The 26,358-nt window shown below is 24.7% G+C and overlaps 7 non-coding genes across 7 annotated transcripts; all 7 read left to right on the top strand.

The window, feature by feature from the left end:
• Nucleotides 1-663: 663 nt before the first annotated feature.
• Nucleotides 664-825, top strand: LOC127255044 (U1 spliceosomal RNA). The gene has a single exon (XR_007839546.1). It is a non-coding gene; the product is annotated as a U1 spliceosomal RNA (small nuclear RNA).
• Nucleotides 826-1,091: 266 nt separating this feature from the next.
• On the top strand, nt 1,092-1,207 carry LOC127255042 (U5 spliceosomal RNA). Its single transcript, XR_007839544.1, has one exon. It is a non-coding gene; the product is annotated as a U5 spliceosomal RNA (small nuclear RNA).
• A 3,660-nt stretch (nt 1,208-4,867) lies between these two features.
• LOC127255056 (U1 spliceosomal RNA) lies at nt 4,868-5,029 on the top strand. Its single transcript, XR_007839557.1, has one exon. It is a non-coding gene; the product is annotated as a U1 spliceosomal RNA (small nuclear RNA).
• Nucleotides 5,030-5,312: 283 nt separating this feature from the next.
• On the top strand, nt 5,313-5,425 carry LOC127255039 (U5 spliceosomal RNA). The gene has a single exon (XR_007839541.1). It is a non-coding gene; the product is annotated as a U5 spliceosomal RNA (small nuclear RNA).
• A 4,412-nt stretch (nt 5,426-9,837) lies between these two features.
• On the top strand, nt 9,838-9,999 carry LOC127255037 (U1 spliceosomal RNA). The gene has a single exon (XR_007839539.1). It is a non-coding gene; the product is annotated as a U1 spliceosomal RNA (small nuclear RNA).
• A 6,113-nt stretch (nt 10,000-16,112) lies between these two features.
• LOC127255070 (U1 spliceosomal RNA) lies at nt 16,113-16,274 on the top strand. Its single transcript, XR_007839570.1, has one exon. It is a non-coding gene; the product is annotated as a U1 spliceosomal RNA (small nuclear RNA).
• A 324-nt stretch (nt 16,275-16,598) lies between these two features.
• Nucleotides 16,599-16,711, top strand: LOC127255040 (U5 spliceosomal RNA). Its single transcript, XR_007839542.1, has one exon. It is a non-coding gene; the product is annotated as a U5 spliceosomal RNA (small nuclear RNA).
• The last annotated feature ends 9,647 nt before the right edge of the window (nt 16,712-26,358 follow it).

Below are 26,358 nucleotides of genomic sequence, written 5' to 3' on the forward strand. Positions count from 1 at the left end.
TAAGCCTTGGAAAGTTTAGTTTATCTAAGTAAAATGACGAGTTGAATTTCTCCGGTTCGATGTGTTGATTACGGTTTAAAATTATTGATTTTAATTTGTTAAAAAAGTAAAATTAAAGTGGAAATCTTTAAGTTATGGTTTTAGATTCCCCTATTTTGGTTTCAAATTTATTTAGATATATATATTTTTTATAAAAAATTATTATCATTAGATTGTGACGAGATAAAAAAATTGACAAGCTGAATTAAATAAGTAATTGCATTAAATATGCATTAAATTAATAAAAAAAATTAATTATTATTATTTTTATAATTTTGCCCTAATTAAACCATTTACCATTTACAATTGACAGCCGCGGCCGCCGCCTTCATCCATCCTCTTTCTTCTTTTTTTTTTCCCTTCTCCTTCTTCTCCGCCTTGCTGCTCCGCCGCCGTGCCGGTCTCATCTCGCCATCTTCTAAACCGTAAACCACTTCAAACCGGCGGATTAAGGTTTGCACCGGCTATTTGAAACCAGCGGCCGACGGTTAGAACCGCCTACCCGAAACCGAAGGGATAAATCATAAATGAGTTTATTATGTACTGTACTATCCCACATCGGAAGAGTTAGAAAATAGGAGCAGGAAAACATGTATATAATCAGGCGGAGGGGTACGGGGCAACATACTTACCTGGACGGGGTCAATGGGCGATCAAGAAGGTCCATGGCCTGGGTTGGTGACCTCCATTGCACTTGGGAGGGGCATCCGCCTAAGGTCGGCCCAAAGCGGTCGAGCCTACGTCGTAATTTGTGGCAGTGGGGGCCTGCGTCCGCGCGGCCCCCTACCAATTATAGTATTCAACTTCTGAGTAGCGTGGGTAAAAAGAATCAAAAAGGTGTTTGTACTTTCGCTGATGTGGGTAAAAAGAATCAAAAAGGCATTGAGCATTGAGACTCGGGCGTTTAGTAATTGTTGTTGTCTTTTTATCCCACATCGTGGCAGTGAAAATAGTGTGTTTGGTAATTGTTTTATCCCACATCGGAGTAGCAGTGAAGAGAGTATTGTATCTCTTGTATATATTGTTGAGGAGAGTGAAATTAAGAATCATGGAGCTGCGCAGTAGGCACAAACCGAATTATTCTTTCGCCTTTTACTAAAGAATACCGTGTGCTTGTTGTATTAAGTAGCATACTCCAATTTTTGGGGAGGTTCTTCTTTTCCATTTTGCGGAAGAGGGACCTCTACAATGCAAAGTTTAATTGTTTCTTTATTTAGCTTTTGGTTGATATTTATTTGATGATATGGTAGGCGTAGGCGAGAAAAAGTAAAAGCCTTAGGGGGAAACACTTCATTCACACAACCTTTCTAGAAGAAATGATTTTTTGAGTATGATATGAAAAATTGTGTCTTAAGATATTATTTTAGATTCAATATTTAATTTTTTTATAATAAGTGTTTTGATTTTTGATATATTATATATTTTATTATTATTTTTTAAAAATTACAACTGAAAAATAATGCTAAAAAACACAACGTTGTTCTCGTAGAGCTTATTGTAGTGTGGAGAAATAAAATTAGAGCAAACACAAAAAAGCTTCCAAATTCATATAAATATGACCTGTCCATATTTTTTAAAGAAGCTTTTATAATGGCTGTGAAATTTTTGTCTGACACTCATTTACAAAAACACTACAGCTATTTACACGTTTAATTCATAAAAAAGAATTTTCATTTCATTAATTCATTTATATATTTGTTAAAATATTTATATTTTATGTTATCATCAACTAATATAGTATTTTCTTAGCTCAACCTATCCTGCAATATTTTTACTTTTGATGTGTCCCACATTAGATATAATATTTCTAAAATAAAAAATAACTAACAATTATTTTATCTCATCACATAATTCAAAATAAAAAATAATATTTTTATCTTTCATTATAACACTTAATTTTTCTTTTATTATACTTAAAACTATCAATCTAAATTTTTGTACGAATACCAAAAATTTTCAACATATATAAACGGATAAAATATCATATTTTTATTAAACGTACGTCCATACTCAAATAAGCATGTATTGGAAAATACATATTGTCGAATCCAAACTTGTTCATAAATACATGAAAAGAATAATAAATGTATATATTCAATAACTAATACTTTCTTCGTGTCAAACATCGTGCAACATTTGTGTTTAACACGAGAATTTAGGTGGGGAGTATTAAGTATGGTAATTTGAGATAATTTGGATATTAAGTGATGCAATTGGAAAGAGAAATGATTATTTGTTTTTTTTATTTGAGTGATAAAGTGAAGTGTATATTAATATATGTATAAAAATATTACTCATTTCGTCCAATTTCTATTGTCCTAAAGTATATTTGCACGGTTTTTTAGGTGATTGTCTTTTTTTTGTTATAAATTGACAAATTTGCCCTTAATTGTATGGTAGAGATGAAAAGTAATAAATGAATGAAGGGTAAAAATGTAAAATTTGTGTTTAAAAAAAAAAAGAAATAGGACAATAGTTGTTGGACGTCCCAAATAAAAAAGTAGGACATTAGTTTGTGGACGAAGGGAGTATTAATTATTTATAAATTTGGAAATATTATAGTGAATTTGGGACAAACAAAAAAGAAAATGTTGCATGGTGTTTGAGACGAATGGAGTAATTGTTAAATATCTCAATATTAGCTTTATATGTATATTAGTAAAAGCAATGTTAATTAATTTTTCATTAACCATATATTGAGAAGTACGATTTTTATATCGTTTGAAATGTTCTTTTTTTTTTTTTTTTTTTCTCATTAAATAAAACTATTGGGAGTACAAATAAGTTAATAATATAAATTAAACATTTTTATATATTTTATATTTAAATTATTCTTTAATCATGTTTATCAAAAAAAAAAAAATTAGTACTCAATTTCTCTCATATAAAGTGTTCATTTTTTGTTATATTTTCATTCGTTCTACGTAATTTATCATTTATTTTTTAAAAATATAATTATATACTTTAGTCACATTTTTAATTTGATAATTGTCTTACTTTAAATCAAATTATTTAATTATTCTAATCTTAATTCATAATTATATTTATTAATTATATTCTAATTAAATTCTGATATTTTAGTAATATAGAAAATATTTGTGAGACAGAATAATATTAAATTATTTATAAGCATATAATGTTTTTTAAATATATAAAATTTATAGTAATAACATACAAATAAAATATTAATATTATTTTAATAATTTGTTAATACAAAATTTATTATATGACAATGGTATAAAATATGCATAAAAATTAGTTAAATATACTACAAATATAAATACATATTTTCATGAATTTTTAAAATAATCTTATTTGATTTTATCTAAACATAAAATGTTATAGTAATTAATAAAATTTATCCAAAATAATTAGAAATAAAAAAATATTTTTATTAAAAAATTTCAAAAACAAATAAATATATATATTGAGAACCATACCATCCTCATATATATTATATATAGTTAGTATAACTTAAATTAAATATAATTATCTATAATATAAAATATTTTCTTCATCCATTAAAATTTGTTCATTTGGTACCGACATAAATATTAAGAAAAATAAATATTTTATTAGATAAGTGACAGATAATTATGGACATTTTGGAAATTTAGTTAGTAATTAAAGTAAATAAAAAATAAAAATTTAACAAAATTAATGGTACTTTTTGTAAATAAATATTAAATTGGCAATAATAACTAAATGTTGATTTGATGGTATTAGTAATGATATAAACGTAGCTAATGAACTTTTAAAAAAATGAAAATAAATTTAAGAGATGAAGAGAGTATAGAGTTAAAATTATAATTATATAAAAATATTACTAGTACTTTTTTTGTTTTGAGATATGATTTTTTTTCCTTTCAATCGGTATCAATAACATATGATTCATTTTTATTTTTAAGTAATATTCTTTTTTAATTTTAAATTTATTTGATAAATATAAATTAATTTAATTAAAATTGTAGAGCAGTTAAAATCTTTTAATTTTATTAATCTCCTCGATAAATACATCAATACTTTGATCTATTTTTAAAATTTCTTGTTTTTTTATAAAACTAGTTTATATAAATTATAAATAAATAAATTTTTTTTTTTTATTTATAGTATACAAAAGTTTTATATCTATAAAATAATATTCATATTATATATTTTTATATTGAAATATAATATTTAAATACATATTCTAAATTTATTTTAATTAACATTAATTTATATTTTTAAAATATCAGAAATAATTTAATAATTTATATTATTTAAATAACTGTCTCGGAACAAATGAATTATGTGTTTCCGTTTTTTTTTTTTTTTTTTTTTTACAAATATCCTATTTTAGTATTGCATTATTATTTTTATATTAAAAATATAGGTAATATTATCTCTTACACTATTTGAACCGTTTATATTTTCAAAATAAACAAAAAGAATATTATTATTATTTTTTTATTAATATAAATATATTTCTATAATTTTGCCCTAATTAGTCCATTGACATTTGACAGCCGCAGCACACCAGCTTCATCTATCCACATCCTTGTTTTCTTGTCATTCTTCCTCTTTTTCTTCTCTTCTTCTCCGCCTTGCTGCTCAGCCGTGCTGCCGGTCCCATCTCGCTATCTTCTAACCGTAAACCACTTCAAACCGGCGGATTAAAGTTTGAACCGGCTATTTGAAACCAGCGGCCGACGGTTCGAACCGCCTACCCGAAACCGAAGGGATAAAGCATAAATGCGTTTATTATGTACTGTACTATCCCACATCGGAAGAGTTAGAAAATAGGAGCAGGAAAACATGTATATAATCAGGCGGAGGGGTACAGGGCAACATACTTACCTGGACGGGGTCAATGGGCGATCAAGAAGGTCCATGGCCTGGGTTGGTGACCTCCATTGCACTTGGGAGGGGCATCCGCCTAAGGTCGGCCCAAAGCGGTCGAGCCTACGTCGTAATTTGTGGCAGTGGGGGCCTGCGTCCGCGCGGCCCCCTACCAATTATAGTATTCAACTCTTGGTAATGGCTATATTAGTCTCGTTAATTATATACTTTTGCTAATGTAGTTTTGATGGGAGGGTAAAAAGAATCAAAAAGGTATTGAGCATTGAGACACGGGCATTTTCTAATTGTGGTTGTATTTTTATCCCACATCGAAGTGGCAGGGAAAGTGGTGTGTTTGGTAATTGTTATCCTTTATCCCACATCGAACTTGCAGTGAAGAGAGTATTGTATCTCTTGTATATATAATTAAGGAGAGTACAGTTTGATATTTATGGAGCTACGCAATAAGCACAAAGCGAATTATTCTTTCGCCTTTTACTAAAGAATACCGTGTGTTTGTTGCATTAAGTAGCATACTTCAATTTTTGGGGAGGTTCTATTCCATCTTGTGGATGTAGGACCTCTACAATGCTAAGTTTAATTGTTTCGTTATTTTGCTTTGGTTGATATTTATTTGATGATGGTAGGCGTAGGGGAGCTTGGGTTTGCAGTGCTCTTCTGATTTCTTATGTTTATCATTGAACTTGACAAATTAAACAAATAGAGTACCTGAGAAGCCGTCTTGGGACGTTGCTCAAGCTATAGCCATTCGTAGATGAAGACCCAAGTAAAATGAGTGTGATGCATTTATAACATAGATAACTCATCAAAAAAAGAAAAAGTAAAGCTTTAGGATGAAATGATTTTTTCTGTTATATGAAAAATTGTGTCAAAAATATAAAATTCTAATTATTTTAATTTGAATATTTGATTTTTTATAATAACTATGTTGATTTTTGTATAAAATATCGTACTTCCTCTGTCCGTAAAAATTATAATATTTTGGTCCGACACGGAGATTAACAACAATGAATATTTTATTGAAAAAATGGTAAAAATAAAAAGATAATTTGAGGTATTTTTGAAAAGTAAATTAGAAATTAAAGATATTTGTTGTAAATAAGTGTTAAAGAGATGTTGATTTGTTGATTTTGCCAAAATTAATAATTGAGTTAAATTTAATTCATTAAAAAATATTTATTATTATTATTTTTGAAAAATAGTACCTGAAAAATAGAATATTATTGTTGGGCTTGTGGAGAAATAAAATTAGAGCAACTGCAGAAAAGTTCAAAATTCATCATAAGTATGAGCTGTCTGTGTGAAATTTTTTAGGACACTTATTACATATTATAGCTATTTATACATTTAATTCATCAAAAAGAATTTTCATTTCATTAATTCATTTATATATTTTTTAACATATTCATATTTTATGTTGCTATCAATTAATATAATATTCTCTTTGTCCAACTTATTCTGCAATAATTTTCATTTTGATTCATCCTATATACCTTATAATATTTTTTAAATAAAAAATAATTAATTATTATTTTATCTCATCACATCACTCAAAATATATATATATATATTTTATCTCTCATCACATTACTTAATTTTCAATTTATTATGCTTAAAACTATCAATCTAAATTTTTGTACCGAAAATAAAAAATTTTCAAAACATATAAATGGAGAGGATATTATATTTTTATTAAACGAATGTTCAACTCAAATAAGCATGTATTTGGTAGACGGGAAGATATATATTGTCGAATCCAAACTTGTTAATACATAGATATGAAAAGAATAATAAATGTATTTATTTAATAACTAATTGTTGAAATATTTTAGATATTCAGTTTTAGATTTAATAGATTTATATCTATATTTGATCTTATTCATAGATTAGATTCGATAGATTTGAGTCTATCGAGTCTGCTTTGTATTGCCTATGTATAGACTTCTTATTTTGATGATCAATAAGATAGTCTTATTATTTTTCCCCAAAATTTCTAACACTAATAAATGTTAAATATCTCAATAATCAATGTTAATTATTTTTTCGTAAACCATACACCGAGAAGAATGATTTTTATATGATTGATATATATTATATATATATATAATTAAATAAGACTATGGGAGTATTAATTTAAGTAATTTATGAATACTAGGCGCAAAGTCTATCTCAATAAAAAACATAAGACAAATTTTCTTGTATATATTTCTCCTATAAAGTGTAAACATATTGAAAGAACAAAAATAAAATAAAATAAATTTTGATATATATTATATTATTTATGTATTGCAAAATATTAATTTATATTAATTGATATTTTGACTTTATATACTTTGTATTAACATTTATTAACTTAATATTTTCTCTATTTATAAACTAAAGTACTATTTTTATATTTAGAACATTCAATAATTATTGTATTTTTTGTTTGTTTTTTTTTTAAAAAATTCATTTCTTTTCTATATATAAGATAAAAGACAAATTTATCAGCTTATAACAAAAAAAAATTAATTGTCTAAGAAGATATATAAATATATATTAGGACAATACAAAATAGACTGTGGAGTATATTTTAAAAATTTAAAATTTAGCATGATATTAATAAACTAATAATATAAATTAAACATTGTTATATATTTTATATTAAATTATTCTTTAATCATATTTATAAAAATATATATGTAACATAGGACTTCAATGTGTCTCATATAAAGTGTCCATTAATTTAAATTTTGGTTTGTCCCATGTAATTTATCATTTATTTTTTTTTGTAAATTATATATTTTAATCATATTTTAAATTTTATAATATTAATTAAATTATTTAATTATCTACTTATATTTATTAATATATTTTTTAATTACTTATTCGTTACGTTCTACCTAAATTATCATATTGTAGTAATATAGACACTATTTTTGGAACAGAAGAGCACTAAATTATTTATAAGCATATAATGTTTTTTAAATATATAAAATTTATATTAATAGAATACAAATAAAATATTAATATTATTTTAATAATTTGTTAATACAAAATTTATTACTCTCTCCGTCTCATATACAGTGTCTGCTACATTGTAGACACGGTATTTTAGGAGGGTGTAATTAGTAGATAATTAAGAAGCTATTAGTGAAAATAATTATCATATAATATAAATAATTATAAATTAAGATAACTAATTAGTTTAATTAAAATTAAAAAAAATAAATTAAAAAGTTTAAAATGAGATTAAAGTGTATAATCATTTTCCAAAAAACGAAAGTTGATATGAAATGTGAGACGGACAGAAACAACAACGTGGACATGGTATGTGAGACAGAGGGAGTATATGACAATAGTATAAAATATGCATAAAAATTAGTTAAATATAATAGAAATATAAATATATAGTTACATGAATTTTTACAACAATCTTAATTGATTTTATAGTAATTAATAAAATTTATCCAAAATAATTAAAAATAAAAAAAAACAAATTTATTAAAAATTTTCAAAACTTTGAAAAACAAATATATCTATGGAGACTCGTACCATCCTCATATATATTATATATAGTTAATATAACTTAAACTAAATATAATTATATATAATATATAATACTCTCTCAATCCATTAAAATTTGTTTATTTGGGATCCGCACGAATATTAAAAAAAAATATTTTATTAAAAAGTAAGATAGTTGAAAATATTTTTAAAAATTTATTAAAATGAAGAGAAAAAAATTAACAAAGTTAATAATATTTATTATAAATAAAGATTGAATGAAGGATAATAATTAAATTTTGATTAATAATGCAATAAATTAACGATGAACTAAAACAAAATAAAAAATTAGAAGATAAGGGAGTATAAAGATAAAAATATAATTATATAAAAATAGTACTTCCTCTATTTTGGAGACAAATGACCTTCCTCCTCCTCCTCCTCCTCTTCTTCTTCTTCTTTTTTTTTTTTTTTTTTTTAACTTTCAATTCGTACCAATCTATTTTTATTTTTAGTAAATTTATTTTTTTTAAATATATTTAACAAATATAAATAATTTAATTAAAATTTTAACTTAGAACCACTTAAAATTTTTTAATTTTATCTTTTTCCTCAATAAATATACGAATATTTTCATCTATTTTTAATATTCTTTATTTTTTTTATAAAACTAATTTAAATTACTTTTAATTAAATAAATATTTTCTATTTATTTGTATTATATAAAATTTTATATTTATAAAATAATATTCATATTATATATTTTTATTGAATATAATAATAAAAATATTTAAATATAATACTCAAAAATTATTTTAATTATATATTAATTCATATTTTTAATATACCAAAAACATTATTTATATAAAATATAATATTATAATTTACTATTAATAACGTAATAATTTACATTATATAAATAATTCTTCCGAACAAATGAGTCATGTGTTCCCGTTTGTTCCTTTTTTTTTTTTTTTTTTTTTCAAATACCCTATTTTAGCATTGTATCATTATTTGAACTGTCAATATTATATTTAATTTCACATAAAAAGTAAATTTATATTTTTAAAATTAACAAATATTATTATTATTGTTTATATTATTAATGATTATTTAATTTTTTTTATAAACATAAAAATAAATATCAATATAAATATTATTTTTTTGATTTTACCCTAATTAGCCCATTTACATTTAACAGCCGCCGCACACCAGCGTCTTCCATCCTCTTTCTTTTTTTCCGCTTGCTTCTCTGCCGCCGTGACGGTCTCGTCTCGCCGCCTTCTAAACCGCAAACTACTTCGAACCGGCGGTTTACGGTTTGAACCCGAGTCGCGACACACGGTTCGAATCGCCTATTATTGGGCTAAATGCGTGTATTATACTATACTAATATACTATCCCACATCGTGAGAGTCACAAAATAGAAGCAGGAAAACATGTATATAAGCAAACGGAAGGGAACAGGACTACATACTTACCTGGACAGGGTCAATGGTCAATCAAGAAGGTCCATGGCCTGGGTTGGTGACCTCCATTGTACTTGGGAGGGGCACCCGCCTAAGGTCGACCCAAAATGGTCGAGCCTATGTCGTAATTTGTGGCAGTGGGGGCCTGCGTTCGCGCGGCCCCCTAGTATTTGCAAGTTTTAAGTTATGATGATGATAGGATCTCTACAATGAACACGTGCGTCCGAAGTTTAATTGTTTCTTTATTTTGCTTTTGGTTGATATTTGATGACGGTAGGCAAGCTTGGGGTTGGCCTGTGTGCTCGTTTGATTTTTCATGTTTATAAAAATGGTTTATGTGTTTTCAATTTTAAGTAGTTTTTTTTTTTTTTTAAAAAACAAAGAAGTGTAAATAAAAAGCTTGGCATATTATTAATATTCAGATTCTTTTGTGGAGTCTAACACTAAGATTTTTATTATTTGGATTTTTTTTTTCAAAAATATTGAATCAAACAATTATTTTCTTCATTTTTATATTATACTACAAATTTAATTTATATTCAAAATATTACATTATTTATATTACATTAAACAATTATTCAAATTTAACTTTTTACTATTAAAAAATTCAAACAAAAAATCAGAGACCCACGAATAAACAAACAAGTTTTAGAGGGAAATTTATTTTTTTGAAGTAGATGCACAATTTAAATTATTATTATAATATTAAAGAAATAAATTAGAATAGTCTATTGAGCATGACAACTCTCTTCAAAGTAATATTTTTCAGATATTTGTAACTCCAATAACAATAATATTTATATAAATAATTGTCGCTCATCAATTCCCAAAGTTTTACAATCTAAATGAAGAAGGAATGAGTTTGAAGAAGAAATGAATTTGACTTATAATTATAGTCCAAATGAAAAAAAATAAAGAAATTATCAAATTGATACCAAAATCGATATAGAATCATGTCGTCTTCTGAATAAAATAAAAAAATAAAAATAGAAAAATGAAAACCTAGTGAAAAGTTAGGGTTTGGATAAGGTAAAAAATCAATAATTATATAATTATTTTTTAAAAAATTTAAATAAGGCTATCCTTTAAATAATTATAAAAAAAAGATTTGTGGGTTAAACTTGTTATTTAAGTATTACAATTGAAAAAAAAAATAAATTAAATAGTTCATAAATATTGTTGAATATGTCTCATTTAAAAAAATGTGAGAATTTTCTTGATTTATAAGAAAAATGATTATTCTACCAAATTAATTTTAAATTAAAAGTCCCCTAGTTATATTGTGGATTCACCTTATTGTAGTGTGAAGAAAAAAGTAGTTTGTTTTTCCATTATTCTTTTTTATTCAATAAAATTTTTATTATGTACTTTAATTTTTTACAAAAGTTAACAATCAAAATAATATTAGAGCAATAGAATGATCGCTCAAAAAAGCTTCCAAAGTCATCATAAATATGACGTGTCTAGATTTTTTTTTCTTTTTAATTAAAGTCATATAAAATCATAAAATTAAGCACAATGGCTTTTTATTCTTTCAAACACAAATAAAAGTGTTTAAAAAGGCACGATCATCAGCCCATTTTTTGTCCAGGCCCATCCAATTCCCATCAAACAAAATATGATATATATATATAAAGTGTGTATATATGTGGTATATATATATACATTTTGTATATATATATAGTATATTTTAAGATGTTGGGTAGTACCGGACAAACTTCCTCTTTTATTTACGCGCCTCCACAAACAAAGTAAAAATTCGTTGCCGCTCTCGAAATCACTCAAATACTTCCTTTTATACACAGTTTATGCGGTCATTTGGATTGCATCATATAACGGATCTATTTTTCTTTTTCTCTAATCAATCTCTATATCGATTGTTTTTTTACTCCACTTTTATTGTTTTTCATCATTTATATTGTTATTCTAGTCTTTGTCATTCTTCCTTTTTACATAGGTACTTTTGTTCGGTATATCTACCTCTTGGTTGTTGGTGTATGAGGAATTTGGAAAGCACCTACTTTTATATGATCTACAACCTTGATTCTTCTCTGGTTTGATTGTATTATTTTACAACTTTTGGTTATATATTCATTAAACTTGATTGAGATATTATGTGAGTGTTCATGTGAGAAGACGGTGACTTTCCCCTAGTTGATTTATATGTTATTACATATTTTTTGAATCTTCTGTGATCATGGCGTGTCAGGTATAAAATCCACCCCAACCCTTCCGTACTCCAGTTTATTTGATAATAAATATGATTTGGAATGTAGGCATTCTTTACTTCTCATGTTGAATTGTGTATTAGTTTGGTTTGATGTTGTTAACAAAAAGCGAACAAGCTTCTGTAATGGGTTTGTGAAATTTTTTATCACACTCATTTGCAAAAATTCTATAGCTGCTTACCCACTTAATTTAAAATAAATTTTTTTCTTATTTTATTGATTTGGTTATATATTTTCCAAAATATTTATATTTTATGTCACCATCAACTAATATAATATTCTCTTCAATATTTTTTATTTTGGTATATCCCACATACTTTGCAATATTTTTAAAATAAAAAATAATTAATTACATTTTATCACATTGTATCATTCAAATAAAAAAATAAATTTATATTTTTCTTTCTCATCACAATAACTAATTCTCAATTTATTTTACTTAATATTCTATGCTTAAATTTTCGTATCGAAAAGAAAGTATTTTACTATTCATGGGACATAAAGAATATTATAATCTCATTAAACCTACGTCTAACCGAAATAAGCATATATTTGGTAAACAAAAAAGTATATATTATCGAATTCAGGGCCAGCCTTGGGCCCCGACGGAATGGACACCACCGCCCAGGGCTCAATCTAAATAGGAGTCTATTATTTATTTATGTTATATACACAATTTTTTATATATAACAATTATTTGAAGAGGAATATAGTTTGATGGTTAAATACTATATACAACATTTTGTATTAAAAAAATATATCATTTATACATACTCAAGGAGCCCTAATTTTTGTTTTAAAATTATTTATACAAAATTAATATAATACCATTATTGATATTTTATCGAAAAAATACTAGAAAAAATTATTTTATTTAATTATTTATATTCTATTATAGGTAAAATAATAGAGTATATTATTTGGGCATGGATCCGGTGCTTATCTGGTCACATCAACACAATGCTGATTTAACCGGATCAATATGTGTTATGAAAGTGAACAACATTGATTTCTATATAGGGTGTGTTTGTTTGGGGGTTTGGATTTTGAGTTGGGATTTGAATAGTAAAAATTTTGAATTTGAATAGTTGTATGATGTGATATAAATAGGTGTTGATGTGATGTTTTGAATGTAAAATTGATTTTTAGTATAATATAAAAAATGAAAAATAGATGTTTGATTTGATGTTTTTGGGGGGAAAAAATTGGATGAATAGTAGAAATCTTATTAAATCCCCCAAACAAACACACCCATAATCAATATGCTGCATTATAAATACGCTGCAATATGTATTAGAAAATGTTGTTTACCTTCACGACACATGTTGGTCTGGTCAAATCAGCATGAGATCCGTGCCCATATCATTTATATATAGAGGTCTTTTATTATTTTTTTCATTATTTATTTATTTTTTTGCGTTAAAAAGAAAATAAGTATTAGACAAAATTATTATTATTATTGATGTGTTTTTGCATCAAAAAATACTAAAAACAATGTTTCTTATTATTTATATTTTACTATAGGCAAAAAAAAAAAACTTCATCCGTTCCAATTCAAATTACTCTTTTTACCATTTTCATCTCTCTCATTTCAAAGTATCTATTTTCTATTTTAGAAAATGTAATCATACACTAATATCAAAATACCATTAACTTTTAGTTAAATCACAAACATACCTATTAGATATACAATTACTTTATACAAAAAGTCAAAGGACAAAAATGTCAAAATCTTTTTAAACACTTTCACTAACTAATAAAATACTACTTCCTCCATCTCAAACAAGGTGCAACATTTGTTTTGACACGAGTTTTTAGGTGAATAATATTAAATAAATAATTTAGAGATCAGGTGATGTGATGGAGAGATAAATATATATTTTTTATTTTGGTGATGTGATGAGAAAAAATGTGGGGTAAAGATTAAGTATAATTAATTATTTCATATTTAGAAATATTGTAGGGTATTTGGGACGGATGAATTATTATTTTTTAATTTACTACAAAACTTCAAATGACCCTTTCAAAAGAAACAAAGGGAGTATTATATATATATATATATTTAAGAGCCTTGATTTTTATTTTGCCCCGAACTCTTTTAAAGTCGGAATCGACTATGATCGAATTCAAACTTGTTTGGTACATATATGAAAAGAATAATAAATGTATTTATTCAATAACTAATAAATACTTAAATATCTTAATTTTAACTTTATTCATATCTTATTAAAAACGATGTGGAATCACAATTATAAAAATATAAAAAATACATATTACTATAAAATGGATGAAAAAGAAAAAGTACATATAATTGAAACGAATATAACATTTGAATATATTTATCAATTATGACTTTACACTTATCATTTTAATAATATCCATATTTACTATTATTTTTAGTGATAATAACTATTTAACAATTATGCAAATTATTTTTTAAAATATATATTAGCATATTAATGTAAAATACCGATAAAATTAACTATATCAATTATCTTTTTTAAAATTTTTTTTAGTAACAACAATAACATTTACGATGTGTTCATTTTATATATATATATATATATATATTCAATAAGATATACTCTTGGCTTCCGGCTCTAAGAGGGGTCTGATTTACTTTTTGCGCTATTATACTAAGGGTATGTTTGTTTGGAGGTTTGAATTTTGAATTAGGATTTGAACAGTAAAAATTTTGAATTTGAATAGTTGTATGATGTGATATAAATAGGTGTTAATGTGATGTTTTGAATGTAAAATTGATTTTTAGTATAATATAAAAAATGAAAAATACGTGTTTGATTTGATATTTTTTTGGGGGGGAAAATGAGATGAATAGTAGAAATTAAATCCAATCCCCCAAACAAACACACCCTTAATATTAAAAATACATTTATATTTGTATAATGGTTTTGTACAAATATCATTATAATAATATTATAAAACACTAATATAAGTATTTTTGTTTTTTTTTTTTTAATTTGTATTACGTTTTCATGTAATAATTAATGTTAAAAAATCAACTTGCAAAAAGTAAATGAAACCCTAGAGCCGAACATAAATAGTATAATATTGTATAAAAATAAAAAATAAAAAAAAGGATCATGTGCTGATATAAAAATTAATTTAAGCATTTACTGAATCAATCATAACCATTTATTAATTAAAGATAATTAAGTAATTATGATGTTTTTTCTAATCAAGGGTAGAGATCAACTTTCAGATCAGCATACAATCCGTGCTGTAAAAGATATACCTATCATTACTGTTTTACAAATAATAATGTACAAATAAAATAACAGAAAATTAATTCATCATCCACCCCGTGCACTGCACCGTTGTACACTAGTAAATATATATTTTCAGAATGAACTAAGGGTGCGTTTGTTTGGAGTTTTAGATTTTGAGTTGTAATTTGAATAGTAAAAAATATTTGAATTGAAATAGTGGTATAGTGTGATATAAATAAATATTGATGTAATATAAACAAATATTGATGTGATAATGTAAAATAAATTTTTAATATAATATATAAAATAAAAAAATAAGTTTTGATTTGATATTTTTAAGAGAAAAATTTGTATAAATAGTATAAATTCTTCCAAATCTTTCAAACAAACACACCCTAAATAAATATTATTTTAATTTTAAAAATTATAAATAATTATTTACTCTTTTTTATAAATATAAATTTAATTATTATAATTTTGCCCTAGTTAAACCCCCCATTCACGTGTGACAGCCGCCGTACAGCCGTTTCATCCATCCTCTTTCTTTTTACTTCCCCCTTCTTCTTCGCCTTGCTGCTCAGCCGCCGTGACTGTGTCCTCGGCGCCATTTTCTAAACCGCAAACAGCGGCGAACCGGCGGTTTACGGTTTGAACCGGAACCGCCTGTTTGAAACCAGCGGCGGTTCGAACTTCAAACAACCTATCCGAAATCGATTGGGCTAAATGCGTGTATTATCTACTATATACTATCCCACATCGGGGAGTTACAAAATAGGAGCAGCAAAACATGTATATAGTCAGGCGGAAGGGAACAGGGGAACATACTTACCTGGACGGGGTCAATGGGCGATCAATAAGGTCCATGGCCTGGGTTGGTGACCTCCATTGCACGTGGGAGGGGCATTCGCCTAAGGTCGGCTCAAAGCGGTCGAGCCTACGTCGTAATTTGTGGCAGTGGGGGCCTGCGTTCGCGCGGCCCCCTACCAATTATAGTTTTGCAACTTACTGTGTACATTTTGTTTAATGTTTCTTATAATATTTAGCTTCTACTTGTGGGGAAGAAGACTGAAGATATGCGTAAATTCAGTATCGTGGCTTAGTTGAGTTTGGAAGCGTTTGTTAATTGTTATTTGTATCCCACATCGGAATGGAGGCTTCTGGTAATTGTTATTTGTTTTATTTGTATCCCACGTCGGAATGGAGGCTTCTGGTAATTGTTATTTGTTTCCCACATCGGAATGGCAGTGCAGAGAGTATTGTCCTCTTTTGTATATCTAGTTGCAGAGGGTGAGTTATGTGATTCATGAAGCTGCACAGTAAGCACATAGCGAATTATTCTTTCGCCTTTTACTAAAGAATACCGTGTGCTTGCTGTATTAAGCAGCATGCACTAATTTTTTGGAGAGGTTCTTCCATTTTCCGGAGAACCTCTACAATTTAAGTTTAATTGTTTCTTTATTTTAATTTTCGTATGTTTATGGTAGGCGTGCTTGGGCATTTTACGCTCGTTTGATTTTTTGTTTTTATCTAAATGGAGTATTATATGTGGTTTCAATTTGATGTATTTATTCTTTCTTTTCTTGTTTGATTTTTTTCAAAAGTACATATTTATCATTCCAGCTTGACAAATTAAAATAAATAGAATCCCCAAGAAGGCATCTAGGGATCTCTTATGTATGCGTTGTTTCTCAAATTATAAGTAAAGTAAGTGATACATTTATGACAGAGATAATTCATCACAAAAAAAAGAGTAAAGCTTTTGGGGGAAACTATATTGTAGGGCAGATTGTAGTGTGGAGAAATAAAATTAGGGTTGTTCTCAAATAGGTTTCCTCTCTTTCAAGAAGAAGAAGCCTAAACTTTTCTATAACAAGAGTCCTTTAAGTACTTTGGGTCAATATTTTTGTAATAAATTTTCTTACTCCTTTCAATTTACAGCCAACTTTGCTATGGATGTTCTCAAATGGGACTCACTCACTATGCATAAAAAATGAAATAGCCTATTTATGAATCAAACAGAAGTGTGGGAAAAATATTGATAAAAACATTCATGTCACAATGCATCAAGTAGCCGAAGACGTGTTTTTTTGGTTTCTAAATTTTTAAATTTTACAATTTAAACTCCATATTTATATAAAAAAAAAACATTTTTTTTTTTACTTATAAAATATTTTACTATAAACTATTTTAATAGCAAATTTAAATAAAAAATTTTCAAACTAAATCAAAACGAAACAAACAATTATTCTCTTATCATATATATATATATATATATAAAGAGCTCAAGCCGAGGACCCTTTTTTTTTTTTTTTTTTTTTTTTTTTTTTGTAAAATTGTGTAATCCTGCAATCTCAGAATTTTGATATTTTTTTAATTACAGTTTTTTAATTTTTATTCTTAGATTTAGAGTTTATTATTATTTTTAATTATCAAAATAAATGATAGAGGGTGTGAATGACAGTTTTGAAATAGTGGGATGGTGGTTTCAATGTCAGTGGAGGAAAACTGATTGTTGCTTTATTATTGATGGAAGGGTAATGCGAACAAAGGGTGAGAATAAGAATATTGAAATTTATTATTGATGCACTTACAATAAATGGTTGCTTTTTTGATAATATTTTTTTTTATATATAACATTGAATTGTTTTGCTATTTTTCTTTATTAATAATATTATATATATATTTATAATTTTTAGATTTTTTTGTTCTTTCTAAATTGTTTATTTTATTGTGGCGCAGCCATAAAATTAGAATTTTAAATACTTTTTTGATAATTTTTTTATTGATAATATTGAGTTGTTTTGCTATTCTTCTTTATTAATAATATTTATATATATATATATTTTTATAATTTATAATTTTTTTTTGTTTTTTCTAAATTGTTTATTTTGTTGTGTTTTTTCTGCGCAGCCATAAAGTTGGAATCCCAAATACTTTTTTGATAAAAATTTTTTTATTGATAATATTGAGTTGATTTGCTATTCTTCTTTATTGATAATATTTTTATATATATATATTTTTATAATTTTTAGATTTTTTTGATTTTTTTCTAAATTATTTATTTTTTTGTATTTTTTCTCCGCAGCCATAAAATTGGAATTTCAAATACTTTTTTGATAAAATTTTTTTATTGATAATATTTTTTTTATTGATAATATTATATATATATATTTATAATTTTTAGATTGTTTTTTGCTTTTTTTCTAAATTGTTTATATCGGAAGTTGTTTGCTGGAGGTTTGGTCGCTCTATTGTTGATTTATTTATATTGCCTAATATTTTCTTTCAAGATGTTATATTTATTGCAGTTGGAGAAGATATCCATCAATTTCAACTGAATAATTTTTAGATTTTTATTTCTTACTTTCTAAATTGTTTGGGTTTGTTGATTTATTTCAATTGCTTAATTTTTTTTATTTTTTTATTTTTTCACGAGGTTATATTTACTGCAGTCAGACAATATTTATTTTGGACGTTGAAATTGAAAATTTGAATTTATTTGTGGTTATTCTTTTTTATTTTGTATTTAATTTCTTCTTATAGTGATTTGCTTTCAGATGTAACTTTTCTTTCCGGAAAAGCTTGTACTCGAGCAGTCGTGGCTGACGTGGGTGTCTACTGATGCCGGCTCTATTTGGTGCGTGCGTTTGGCTGAGAATTAGTGGATGATGGTAGATGATGCTGATAATGTTTTTAGTTCGAGCTTGCAGAGGATCCGACGACAGCTTCTCAAATCAGAAGATGTGTTAAAATTGTTGTTACGAGTGTAGTGAAGATTTTGTTTGTTTTTCCTTTGTTTTTTAAGTAGTAGAATGAGAAATTTGTTTTGTAGAGTATTGCTGGATTATATATTTTTATTTCTTAATTTATTGTATAATATTTAGTGGAAAGATGACAATCGGGTAGATTCTGAATATATTTTTTATTAATTAATTTTTAATATATTTGTATTTAAAAATGATAAAATAAATTTAAAATAAATGCATAGTACTATTCAAAGGTAAATGCATATATTTTACTAATTTTTAAAATAATTATGTAAACACATATATATGTTTTAAAAAAAATTTTAAATTTATTCTAGAATTACAACGTATATATTGATTAATAGTTTTTATTTGTAATTACGATTATAAAGAAGATATCAAAAAATTATATTAAATTTTTAAAATATAATTTATTTTGCATTCAAAATTATTTTAAATAATACTATTATATTATAATCTTATATTCAATTAAGAAATAAAAGTAAAATGCTATAAAATTAAATATTTACCGAGATAGTATAATTCATTGATATTATTTTATTTTTTTATATTGATTAAAAATATATATATAATATATAAAGAAATTACTATTAAACAAAAAAAATATGATTATAATTTTTTTTGTCGTAGCACGGGTATTCCGCTAGTAATACAAAAACTGCGAACATATGTATATTATACTACCGTCTCCGTCTGGTTCTAAAGGTTTCATTTATATTTTTTGTGTTTATCTTTGAATATTAATTATTATATTACAATATAGTACAAATTGAGAAAAGAATTGTAAAAATACTTCAATTAATGTCTTATAATACTAATAGAAATAGAAAAACATTTGTAAAAAAAATTATACAAATATAAAAATATTTTTAATGTTAATATAATAACGCAAAAAATAAATGTAACTTTAAAAGAAAGAGTACAATATATAGTGATTTTTTTTTAATTTTTTATTAAGACTCATCATTTTTAGCTTATTTAAAATCTACATAAAATAATTGATAACAAAATTAAAAGTATTTGTGTTCAATTTATGTTTTAAACACCAATCAATATTATTTAGTTAGTATAATTTTCAATAAAAAAAATATATTATTCTTTTTCTAAAAATAATAACAAATCGAGATTCTATTTAAATCAAAATTTAAACAAAAAAAAAAAATCTAATTTTAAATCAAAACTAGAAACATCTAATTATTTTATTATAATACAAAAATGGCGTAAGTATGTATATTATTATTATTTACATGGTCCATCTCAGAACTTTTTATTTTTTTAAAAAAAGGGTTACGGATTTGTTTATTTTGACGTCAAATTCAATTTCTACTCTGGATGCTTTGCGTTTTTATTTTTTTTAAAATATAATTTTTTTCTCACAAACTATTAATTACATGCATTTTAATATCAATTTCAAATCAATTCTTTTCGAAACTTATCAAAATAAACATTTAAAAAATACATTATTGTTAGTATTATTATTAATTATATGGGGTCCACATAAACATTTTTTAAAAAATCAAATTTCTTATTATCATAATTTACGGGGCCCATATAAAAAATCTTCATATATATATATTTGAAGTCATTTCCGCAGCAATGTTAAAGTAATAATTTTTAGAAATTTTGAATTTTTTTTTAGAAAAAATTGATTGATTGCCGTATTTGATTGATTATTATATTTAATTTGTAAGACTTTTGATTTTTTATAATTAAATATTTATATCCATGGATGAATTACAACAAATATATACACAAAATATTAATTATAAAGAAAAAATAAATTATTTTTAAAATTATAAATATATTCATTTATCTTATATTTATAACTCCTAAGCCATCTTTAATTAGCAATTTTTTATTTATACGCGCTGAAACTGTAAATGAATTTCAAAATATTTATTTTTAAATTTCTAAAATTATAAATATATTCATTTATCTTATATTTAGCTTAAAAAACAGTAAAAAAACACTTTGAAATTAGATAAAAATAACTATTTTTGATTATATTCATTGTTTTTTTAGGTTAAATAATAAGAATAATGACTATATTTGTAATTTAAGGGTTTAGAAATGAAGATTTTGAAATTTATTCGCATTTTGGGCGCGTGCAAATCAAACAACGTTAAATAAGGAGGACCGATGGGGTTAGACGTAGAGTTTATAAAACCACGATAAAGTTTGACGCAATTTTAAAAGTATGGAGGATTTCGTGCAATTTCGTGAGACCACAAGTGGATTTTGTACAATTTAACCTAAAAAAATAAGTTTATACACATTTTTTTAATTGCTCTTCTCGTTCTATATTTTTCTTTATTTTTTCCTCTTTTTCAACCTTTTCTTTGATTGTCGCCGTTGCCGTCGATTTTAGCCCGCTAAAATGTCATTCTTATCATCATCCTTTTTCATAGGAGACAAGTAAAGTTTAAAAATGTTAAAAAAGACACGGATCATCAACCTTGTTTTTGTCCAGCCCCATCAAACAAAATGATTTATATATAAAGTGTGTATATATATGTGGTATCTATATACATTATATATTTATAAATCGAATATATATACATTTTGTATATACATAGTATATTTGATGGGGCTGAGTAGGACTGACAAACCTTTTCTTTTATTTATGCGCTTCCGCACACAGAGTAAAACTCCGTCGCCACTCTCGACATAACTCAAACACTTCCTTTTATACACAATTCATGCGGTCATTTGGATTGCTTCATGACGGATCCATTTCTCTTTTTCTCTAAACGATTTGTATATCGATTATTCTTTAATTCCACTTTTATTATTTTTCATCACTTATATTATTATGTCTAGCCTTTGTCATTCTTCTTCCTTACACATGTTCGGTATATCTACCTCTTGGTTGCTGGTATATAAGGAATTTTGAAAGTGCCTACTCTGATCTGATCCACAATCTTAATTCTTTTCTGGTTTGATTGTATTATTTCACAACTTTTGGTTATATGTTCATCAAACTGGATTGAGATGTAAGGTGAGTGTTCCTCTGAGAACACAGTGACTTTCTGTAGTTGATTTATGTATTGTTATATATTTTTTGAATCTTCTGTTATCATAGTGTGTTGTGTATAAAATTCACTCCTACCCCCTCTGTACACCAGTTTATTTGATAATAAATATGATTTGGAATGTAGGTATTCTTCACTCCTCATGTTGAATTGTGTGCTAGTTTGGTTTGACGATGTTAACAAAAAGCGAATAACCTTTTATAATGGATTTGTGAAAATTTTTATCACTTATTTACAAAAATTCTATAGCTACTTACATACTTAATTTAATTTTTATTTTATTTTATTTTATTGATTCAGTCGTATATTTTTCAAAATATTCATATTTTATGTCACCATCAACTAATGTAATACTCCCTTCGTTCTATATGTCATACAATATTTTTCATTTTGGTATATCCCGCATACTTTGCAATATTTTTAAAATAAAAAATAATTAATTACATCATATCACATCGTATCACTCAAATAAAAAAAATAAATCTATATTTTGCTTTCTCATCACAACACCTAATTCTCGATTTACTTTACTTAATATTATCTACTTAACTTTTTGTGTCAGAAAATTAAATATTTCACTGAGACAAAGAGAATAATCTCATTAAACCTATGTCTAACCGAAATAAACATATGTTTGGTAAACAAAAAGGTATATATTATCGAATTCAGGGCCGCCCTGGGTCCGGACGAGATGGGCGCCGCCCGTGGCCCAATCTAAATAGGATCCATTATCTATTTATGCTATATCTTTTTATATATATATATATAAATCATTTGATTTAAATATATTTAAAGAAAAATATGGTTTAGTGGTTAAATGTCTATATATAACGTTTATAATTAAAAAATTTTGGAGTTCAAACCCATGTATCCTTAAAATGTAAATTTTTTTCAACATATTTTCTTAGAGCATTAGTTATAGTCATTAAATTTACCTCAAATTATCTTACTCATTCATATCATATTTAACTCAAACATTCAAATTATTTCATTTATCACCCATTACCGTAAATCACCTATAACACATTACTTTTACTATTTTATAAATTCACAATAATTTATTTATTTCTATATATTTTTATTATGTAGTAATATATATAAATAATCTAATAATATTTTAATATAATATTATATTTTAACTTTTAAAATATCAATCCATTTAAATTTCAATATTGAAATTATCCGAAATAAATCTAATTTATATATTAATTAAAAATAACATAAAAAATAATCGTAATATAATATATACATATAAACTAAATAATTTAACAATATAACTTAAGAATTATTATTTTTATTGTCAAATCGTGTTCAACAATTTAAACACTGATTGAAAAAATAAGTATTTTTACTAGCCATTTGGTTTAATTGAATATGAAAAGATAGAGAATTGATTAATGAAATTTTAATATATTTATAGATAATTTGTGTTAAATTTAAAACTTTAAAATTTTGAAATTTCAAATTTTTTTGAATAGTTTTTAATTTGTTTTTTTTTTTTTTTGTTAAAGGTAATGAATTCTTGATAAATATAATAAATTTTCATGCATGTATTTCTTATTAAAGTAATGAATTTTGTTATAGTAAAAACTAAAAAAACAATGATAAAGATAATGAGAAATGTAACTATAACTATAACGGATGTTCTTATGCATTATAAAGATTTAGACAACTTTAATATTAATACTAATATACTATTATTGATATTTTTGCATATAAAAATGTCATTATTTTATTTAATTATTTATATTTTATTATAAATAAAAAAATATATTATTTATACATATTTATGGTCCCTAATTTTTGTTTTAAAATTATTTAGACAATTAATGTAATAATATTGTTGATATTTTATCTAAAAAATACGAGAAAAATTATTTTATTTATTTATTTATATTTTATTATAGGTAAAAAAATAGAGTATATCATTTGGGCATGGATCAGGTGCTTATTCGGTCACATCAACACGGTGCTGATTTGACCGGATCAACATGTGTTATGAAAGTGAACAACATTAATTTCTATACTAGTGGGAAACCCATATCATTTATATATATTTAAGGGCTTTTTTAATTTTTTTTAATTTTTTTTCTTTTTTTTGTGTTAAAAAGAAAATAAGTATTAGACAAAATTATTGTTATTATTATTATTGATGTTTTTTGCAGCAAAAAATACTAAAAAGATATTTCTTATGATTTATATTTTTACTATAGGTAAAAAAAGAACTTCATCCGTCCCAATTCAAAGTACTATTTTTACCATTTTCGTATATCCCATTTCAAAGCATCCATTTTCTATTTTAGAAAAGGTAATGATAAACTAATACCAAAGTACCCTTTTAACTTTTACTTAAACTACACATATACCATTAGACATACAATTACTTTATACAAAAATTTAAATGGCAAAAATGTCAAAATCTCTTACACATTTTCCCTAACTAATAAAATACTATTATTTCTTAATTTAATACTCCCTCCGTTCCAAACACCCTGCAACATTTCCTTTTTTTGTTTGTCCCAAACTAATTGCAACATTTTCAAATTTAAAAATAATTAATAATATTTATATACATATATTAATATACACTTCACTTTATCTCATTATATCACTTAGATAAAAAAAAAAAAAATATTCATTTCTCTTTTCAATCACATCACTTAATATCCAAATTATCTCAAATTACCATATTTAATACTCCCCACCTAAATTCTCGTGTCAAACACAAATGTTGCACGATGTTTGAGACGGAGGGAGTACAAAACTTCAAAGGGTCACTTTCAAAATGGACGGAGAGAATATTATATATATATATATTTAAGGGCCCTAACCTTTATATGGCCCCGAACGCTTCGAAAATCAAGATCGGTCTTGATTGAATTCAAACTTGGCGGTACATATATGAAAAGAAGACAAAATTGCCCTTTAACTCTTTGGTGATTTCAAAACTCAACGTAAATCTCCTATTTACTTTAAAGATTGCATAGAGTTCTCTTATATTTTAAAAAAATATTGCATAAAACTCCAATATAGTTTTAGAACTCAACATAAATCACCAGTTTACTTTAAAAAATTGCATGATATTCACTTATACTTTTAAAAATATTGCATAAAACTTCATCGCCATACAAAACATACAGATGAAAAATCATTTTCTCATCGTAGAAGAAAGTTTTCATGGTGGTGGGATTTTATTCAATGTTTTTAAACATATAAAGAACTGTCATGCAATTTTTAAAGTATATGAAGATTTTACGTGAATTTCTAAACCATAAAGGAGTTATGAGTAATTTTACTTGAAAAATATAATAAGGGTGTGTTTGTTTGAGGATTTGGATTTTGAGTTGGGATTTGAATAGTAACGATTTTGAATTTGAATAGTTGTATGATGTGGATATAAATAGGTGTTGATGTTATGTTTTGAATGTAAAATTAATTTTATATATAATATAAAAAATGAAAAATATGTGTTTTATTTGATATTTTTAGAGAGAAATTTTTGGATAAATAGTAAAATTTTGATAAAATCCTTCAAACGAACAAACCCTAAATATATTTATTCAATAACTAATAAATATTAAATGATATTTTAGTTAAATGATATTTTAGCTTTATTCGTATCTTATTAAATAATATTTTAGCGTAGAATCACTTCTATAAAAATATAAGAGATACATTTTAGTATAAAATGAGCGAAAAAGAAAAAATACATATAATTGAAATAAATAGAATATTTGAATATATTTATCAATTATTATTGTATACTTATCATTTGAATAATATTCATATTTACTAATTTTTAATGATAATAAGTAGTATTTAATAATTATGCAAATTATTTTTCAAAGTATATATTAGCGTATATAATGTAAAATATCAACAAAAATAACTATATGAACTTTTTTTTTAAAAAAAAAATAGTAACAACAATAACATTTACCGTGTGTCATTTTATACATATTTTAATATATATATATTTACTAAGATATATTATTTTATTTCGGCTCTAAGGATCTTATTTACCTTTTGCATTATTGTATTGTATACTAAAATATTCTTATATTTGTATAGTTTTTTGCATAAATGTCTTTATAATATTATTATAAGACAGTAATAGAAATATTTTTGTCTTTTTTTCCTTAATTTGTATTATATTTTCATGTAATAATTAATATTTAAAGATCAATATGCAAAAAATAAATAAAATCTTTAAAATCGAACATAAATAGTATAAGGCCGCATTTGAATTGACTTGTGAAACGTGCTTT

Source organism: Andrographis paniculata, unplaced genomic scaffold (genome assembly GCF_009805555.1).
Source record: "Andrographis paniculata isolate CXL003 unplaced genomic scaffold, ASM980555v1 Contig52END, whole genome shotgun sequence".
Classification (NCBI taxonomy): Eukaryota; Viridiplantae; Streptophyta; class Magnoliopsida; order Lamiales; family Acanthaceae; genus Andrographis; species Andrographis paniculata.